This window comes from Lycium barbarum, chromosome 7 (assembly GCF_019175385.1).
Source record: "Lycium barbarum isolate Lr01 chromosome 7, ASM1917538v2, whole genome shotgun sequence".
NCBI lineage: Eukaryota > Viridiplantae > Streptophyta > Magnoliopsida > Solanales > Solanaceae > Lycium > Lycium barbarum.
In genome coordinates this window covers 19,344,707-19,352,930 of record NC_083343.1, presented here as the reverse complement: position 1 = coordinate 19,352,930, position 8,224 = coordinate 19,344,707, and positions in this window count along the sequence as shown.

The window sequence follows — 8,224 nt, the reverse complement described above, 5'->3', positions numbered from 1 at the left end:
ACCACAAGATTGCAATAGGTAACAACTTTTCTTTAATAAATTGACATGATTTCTTGAGAATCAACCATTTGGACTCACCCACTAAGAGAAAACAGGGAGAAAATATTTTGGATTTGACTTGTCATATTCTGTCGATGTCGTATACAAAAGAAATGTTTGAGGCTCCTCTCCATTACCCAATCATCAATGTTCCTACTTGGATGGAAGTCACGTGTCAAAATTAACAATTAAAGATTGATATAATTACCCAAAGCAAGGTCCTAATTATGATTAAAATAAAAAATATTTCCTTTCTTTACTTCTAAAAAATTTGTCAATCCCGCAAATATAGCCAAAACATTATCTCATCCATAGAAATATTTAAGAAATTTCACTCTTTTCCCTATTTTATTATGAGCTCTTTTATTTTGTATAGGTACGAGTTCTTCTTCATTTCCCCCCTAGTTTTTCTTTGCATTCCCACAAAAAATGAGAGAATTAGCCATCTAATGCTTAGTGGGAACAGATACGCAAAAATGAATCAATGTATGATGCTATACCATTTAAAGGAATAAAAAGAATATTTGTAAAACATTATAAATTTTAAAAAATCTGCATGATATTAGTTTATTTTTGGCCATAACTCAAGAGTTACCGAGAATTTTACAAAACAAAATAGCAACAAAGTTCTCGTAACAAAAAGAATAAATTATACAACAACAATAATAAGCATATCAGTGTAATCCCATAAGTGGGGTATGGAAGAGTAGGATGTACGCTTATCTTGTCCCTACCTTTGTGGGGTAGAGAGAGCTATTTCCGATAGACCCTTGACTAAAAAGAAATGTAATCGATGCAGGATTGGAAGGAAAATAAGACATCAAAATATCAGGATACAAAACAAATGAAGCAACAGATAGTAATACACACTGAAGAGTAAAGAACTATGCGATACCTAAATAATACTACTAAGAAGAGGAGAAGAGGAGGCTAGCCGGCCCATACCTCTCCCACACAAATTGCGACAATAATTAACTACCTATGAACCTTCTACCCTAATCCTCGACCTCCAAATATTCCTATCTAAGGTTATGTCCTCATTTTGCTGAAGTTGTGCCATGCCTTGTCTAATCACCTTCTCCCAGTTCTTCTTCGGCCTATCTCTACCTCTGCTAACTCCTGCTACCATCAACCTCTTACACATTCTAACTGGCGTATCTACACACCTCCTCTTCAAATGCCCGAACCATCTCAACCTTGTGTCCTTCATCTTGTCTTCCATGAAGGACACTCTCAGCTTGTCCTGTATAACTTCGTTCCTAATCATGTATTTCATAGTATGCCTGCACATCCACCTGAGATCCTCATCTTCGCTAACGTAGGTATTCTTGACGACCCAGCACTTTGCCCCATAATACAATGTAGGTCTAACCGCTACCATGTAGAAATTACGTTTAAGTCTTGGTAATACATTCTTATCACACAGTACCCCGTACACGAGCCTCCATTTCAACCATCCTGCTTCAATACAATGATAAATCTTAACAAGCTCCGGTTCTTCCTCATCATGCAGTTGGTTCTTCTAAGAATAAGTGTTGATTGCGCTCGCTCAAGCCTCTCATTGGAATGTTGTGATTTGTGGGGTTGGTTAAGCTCCAAAGTTTATTCGTGTTGCTTTTATATAGAAGTAGTTGTTGCCTTAAATAGTTGAATCCAAGTATTGGTTTCATTAATTGTACCCGGAAATCAAACTTTATTTGACTTAGATCTTCCTTTCTTTCCTTATTTATTTGGTTCTTCAATTGAAACCTTCCTTATGTCTTCTTTGATTGTCATTGGGTACATTGTTTTCAAATTATCAAAACTTCACTGTAAGCTCATAATCTATCGTTGAGCCAGCAGCTACTCAACAGAGGATTAGGGTAGCAATGCAGTAGGTAGCAGTGTGTTGGAGTACTTATGAGGAAGAGGTTGGGAGCTAGTCTCCTCTTCTCATCTTCTTCTTAATTCATTAGTAGTCTTACCTAGTATTCACATAGTATTATATTCTTCAATTTTACTACTACATGTTACTTTGTTTTCTTTGTTTATCTTGTTATTCTGCTATCTTTATTTTTCTGTCTATCCTGCTTTGGTTACGCTTTTTTTTAGCCCAGAGTCTATAGAAAACAACCTCTCTATCCCGCAAAGGTAGGGGTAAGGTATGTCTACATACGTCCTACCCTCCCCAGACCTCACTTATGGGATAATTCTGGGTATGTTGTTATTGTTATTCAAGTTCAAGAAATGATGTTTTTTCCTTTGCGGAATGGGATCGTCTGTAGCAATTACAATTCAAGTCATCGGTCGTTGGAAATCCTCTTGCGATAGATAAGCCTAAAGATCTCTCTAATGGATGCAGAAAATAGACCCTAACCCTAGCCGTTTGCAAGGTTTTTTTAGTGTGCTTCTTCTGACACCTATAGTGGTATTTATATAGACAACGTTAGGGTTAAGAGTTGGACGAACCAATGAGTCGTCTAATTAGCGCACTTTTTATGTATGTGCTAGGCTCAAACACTAATTTTCTAACAAAAAGGAACAGCTACATATATACCACTCTCGTCTTATGTGTGTTTGTTTTACCATTCCTAGTTAATCATCTCAACAAATTAGAGTTTACAGTAATTAATTAGCATTTGTAATTACTTGGATTAAAATTTTAATATGTTGTACTACTATACTAAACCATAAGTATGTGTACTTGATCGATCACAAGAAATTTGGATTGTGTAATTGCAAAATGATTTAGCATAAAGATGTTGGGTGTGGATGGGAATAGATTCTTTCAAAGACGTGAGTAGTGGACTTTAATTTATCCGTGCTTCAAGAATATGCCACTTTTCTAAGTTTCTCTCATTGTATATTCTTGGTCAAAATTGTGGGTCATATATCCTTTGCCCTTAGGTGATCTACTAGAGGAGGAGAATAAGTTCATGGTCATATGTAGCTAGGGAAAAAGATTGGTGAATTCTTTAATTTCTATTAATTTTGAGGCGTATTTTAGCAGTGCCAGAGCTAAAAATTTGTACAAGAATATTACAATAAATATTGAAGTGTCACGCCTAAGATTTAAAGTTGTGACTTAAGCCAATTGTTGAATACCTTTACTACAACGCTGGAATCTTCTTTTATGTCAAGGGAATTTAACAGTTCTTGTATAACCAAAAGAAATGTTTTTTTCCTACTTATGCAGTAGAACAAAACAAGGAGAATCAGGAAGATAGCAACCAAGCTACTGAATCTAGTGACAAACTGGATGAGATCAACAAGGAAGAAGAAAAGGGCAATTAACAAACTATGTGTAGGAAATCAATCCGTGATTTGTATTGATGTATGAAAGTCATTATATACAAAGTAGGTATCTCCTATCAGAATGATAATTGGCTAAATTATAGGACCTAATTACTATACATAAGGAAGAGAATATTTACAATATTTACATAGACTATTACATAGTCTATCACACCCCCGCAGTCGAAGCGGGAGGTTGTCGTACGCTTAGATTGTCCCTGAAATCATCAAAGAGCACGCACGGAAGACCTTTAGTGAAGATATCTGCGATCTGGTAACGGGACGGGACGTGAAGAACACGAACTTCTCCACGGGAAACTTTCTCACGTACGAAATGTATGTCCATCTCAATATGTTTAGTGCGTTGGTGCTGAACTGGATTACTTGATAGGTATATGGCACTAACATTATCACAATAAACTAATGAAGCTGTCCGGATGGGACAACGGAGCTCTAAAAGAAGGTTGCGAAGCCAATAGGACTCAGAGACGACATTAGCGATGCCACGGTATTCGGCCTCGGCACTCGACTTAGACATAGTAGGTTGCCGTTTGGATGACCATGAGAGGAGATTATCGCCAAGGAAGACACAGTAACCTGATGTGGATCGGCGAGTGTCTGAACAACCACCCCAATCTGCATCTGTATAAGAAACAAGAGAGGCAATGGAGGATTTGTACAGATGGAGACCAAACTCAATAGTACCTTGAATGTATCGGACTATGCGTTTAAGAGCATGCATATGTGCAACCTTTGGATCATGCATGTGAAGGCATACTTGTTGAACCGCATATGAGATGTCTGGTCTTGTGAATGTAAGGTACTGCAACGCGCCGGCCAACTTACGATATTGGGTGGGATCATCGCAAGGAGGCCCGACCATGGCACCAAGTTTGGATTTGGTGTCGACCGGTGTCTGACTTGGCTTACAGGCAGTCATGCCCGCATGCTCTATAATATCTGCTGCATAATTTTTCTGAGAGAGAAACATGCCGTGTGAAGTCCGGGTAACAGCGATACCCAGAAAATAGCTTAGAGGGCCCAAATCCTTCATAGCAAATTCGGCACTAAGCAGAGACATGATGGATTTTCTAAGAGCATCTGAGGAAGCTGTAAGAATAATATCATCAACATATAGCAGAATGTAAGATATGTCAGAACCTCGACAATAAATAAAGGGAGAGTGATCAGATCGGCTATGTGAAAAACCAATAATGGAGACATAGTCTGCAAAGCGTTGGAACCATGCACGGGGAGCTTGCTTAAGTCCGTACAACGATTTCTTCAAGAGACAGACATGATGTGGATGCTTTGGATCCTTAAACCCAATAGGCTGATGCATATAAACAGTCTCATTAAGAATACCGTGTAGGAAAGCATTCTTGATGTCCAACTGATGAATGGGCCAAGAGTGTGCAAGTACAATGCTCAAGACAGCGCGAATAGTAGTCGGTTTGACAACCAGACTGAAAGTCTCGTCGCAGTCAACTCCAACCTGTTGAGACCTGGCGTCACAGACAAGACGGGCTTTGTGCCTCTCAAAAGAACCATCAGATTTCTTTTTATGACGAAAAATCCACATAGAACGAATAAGATTCACATCAGTGGGACGGGGAACCAACTCCCACGTCTTATTACTAATTAGAGCATTACATTCATCAACCATGGCAGCTTTCCAATTGTGGTCATTTAGAGCACTAATAGGATTTCGTGGGATAGGCGAGATGGAGGGAGTGCTAGAAGTATTTAAGTTGAACGGTTGTTTGGGCTTAAAAATCCCATGTTGGCTTCTAGTGACCATACGGGTGGGCTGCTGGGCAGTCACGGGTGGGGCAGTGGGGGGTAGGGGCTGTGGGGCAGTGACCGTGGGGTTGGACTGCTGGGCAGTGGGGGGGAGAGTTGCTGGGTAGTCACGGGTGGAGCAGCGGGGGGGGGGGGGGGGGGGAGGGACTGCTTGGCAGTGGGGGGAGGGGCTGGACCGAGGGAACGACGGGTGGAGGAGGCTGTGACAGAAAATGCAGGGTATACGGAGAAATCCCATAGTCCAAAAAATCATAAGAAGTTGGAGTTGGTGAGTGTAATTTGGAGAAGGGAAATTGAGTTTCCTCAGAGATGACATTCCTTGAGATGATGATTTTGTTGGTGGATAAATCATAACATTTATATCCTCTATGATTCAACGGATAGCCCAAAAATACACACGGGGTGGATCTTGCTTGTAACTTATGAATAGTTGTAGATGGTTAAAGTGGATAGCATAGACACCTAAAAGCCCAGAGATGAGAATAGGAGGGGGTTCGTTGATAGAGAACTTGCGTTGGTGATTTATACCCCAGGACTTTGGTGGGAAGTACATTAAGGAGGTATGTGGCCATTTGGAGAGCATGATGCCAAAAAGAGGGGGGCATGGAAGAGTGGACAAGAAGAGTGCGCACTATGTTGTTAATGGATTTAATTTTTCTTTCCACTTTGCCGTTTTGAGGAGAGGTATGGGGGCAAGAAAATCGAAAATTTAAACCATTTGAGGCGCAAAAAGATTGAAAATGCCCATTGGCGAACTCCCGCCCATTATCACATTGAATTTTTTAATGTCTCTTTCGAATTGAGTCTGTATTAATGCCTTAAAAGATAGAAAAGTGGAATAGACTTGGGACTTGTTAGATATTGGAAAAGTCCAAAGAAAATTACTATAATCATCAAGAAAGAAAACATAATAGCGGTGCCCATTAGAACTTAAAACAGGAGATGTCCATAAATCACTATGAATGATATCAAACGACATAGTAGTAAATGACAATGAATCATAAAATGTCAATTTAACATGTTTCCCCAAAGGACAAGAGGTACAAAAAGAAGTTCGGGCCCTATTACATTCAATTCAGGCATTACTACGAAGAGAACTAATGATAGCATTTCCCGGATGGCCGAGTCGGGAATGCCACAAGCTAGGTGATGCGGCAATGAAGGTGAATGGTGGAGTGGTCCATTTTGTGGCAATTATAGGATACAATTCCCCGGTACTCTCACATCTCATTAGGCGGCTCCCCGTCGGTAAATCCTTCACAGAAAACCCAAGAGGATCAAACTCAACAGAAACATTATTGTCGTTAGTGAATTTACGTACGGAAATAAGGTTTTTGATGAGTTTCGGAGCATGCAAGACATTTCAGAGACGTAATTAAGGATTAGGTGAGGGTAGGGATGTATGACCATATCCTCGAATTGGAATATTGCTACCATTACCAACAATGATTCCAGAATTATTGCTCAAATTAAAATAAGACGTGAGAGTATCTGAGTTGGCAATCATGTGGGAAGTCGCTCCAGTGTCCATGTACCAATTATCATCCGGTTGATGCATGGACAGAGTGTGCATGGCTGCCTCCACGTCTTTCGGAGTGTACCCAGAATAGGTCGGACTATGCATGGAATAGGCCTGCTGAGGTCATGGACCCACACTGAGAATGCCGCTGCCGGGCCGCGGTGTGGTGGGACGCTGCTGCCACTGTCTTGTCGGATACGGGCAGGGGGGCATTGGCCACTGCTGGGGTGGCCAGGCAGGCCAGTAGTAGCCCCCTGCCGGTGGCTGTCCCGTCGGCCACTGGCCGTTGCTGGTCTGTCCACCGCCGCCACGGCCGAATTTCCGGCGGTTGTTGTTGTTGTTGTTCCCATTTCCGTTGTTCCTGTTAGAATTCCTGCCACGATTATTATCACGACGTTTAGTTGAATTATTGTTGCCTCCAGGTGGCGGGGAGGGAGTATCATTATCAACAAGTAGAGCCGCGGGACTGGAATCGCGGGCACGTTCCTTGGCTGTTGCGTCTTCGAGCTTGAGTCTGGAGCACACTTCAGAGAAAGAGGGCAGCACATCCTTCTGCTGGATGGTGGTGACAAAGTGTGCATATGTCTCCCGTAAGCCTACAAGGAGGCGTAAGACCATACGTTGGTCGGACACCGGCGACCCCCCGTTGGCAAGCTGATCCGCGAGAGACTTGAGCCTATTTTAATAGGCCATAATCGAGCCGAAGTCGGCCATTTTTGTGGTGGTGAATTCAGTTTCAAGGTACGCTGCCCTTGAGTGCTTGTTATCTTGGAAAAGTTGAGCAACTCGATTCCAAGCCTTCTCTGCAACATCATCCGCCATGAGAATAGAGGTAAGAATATCATGGGATACGGTGGCGTATATCCATTGAAGGACCACCGCATCTAGCCGTTTCCAGAGCGGAAGGTTAGCCGCCTTTGTTGCGTTGTACGCGGTGAGTTCAGTGGTTTCAGTTGGTGGTATGATGTGTTCAAGTACGGAGTGGACGCGGGCTAGAACTTTGAATAGTGTCGCCCATTCGTGATAATGGCCGGTTTCCATGTCTAGAGTGATTGGGATTAAAGATTTCACATTCGTGACGGTTAAAGCAGAATGGAATTTTTTGTTGTCAGCCATTGAAGAGAGAAGATGGAGGAGGAAGGGGTGGCGGCTACGGCTAGGATTAGGAGAGAAGAGGGAGGTGGACGACTAGAGTTTAGGAAGCTAGGGTTTTTAGGATAAACCTAGTCTGATACCATGTAAGAAATCAATCCGTGATTTGTATTGATGTATGAAAGTCATTATATACAAAGTAGGTATCTCCTATCAGAATGATACTAGGCTAAATTATAGGACCTAATTACTATACATAAGGAAGAGAATATTTACAATATTTACATAGACTATTACATAGTCTATCACTATGATAACGAGAATGCTCAACAAAAAGAAGAAAAGCCAAAACCAGAAAATTGCTAAGAAAAAGTCCAAGGTCAATTTCAAAGCAAAGAAGAATGGTGCTGCCCTCACGAAGAATAATAATAATGATGCTGGTAAAGATGGTGAGAATCAAAAGCATGTTCAATTCAGTGAAGAAGTACCACAATCTAG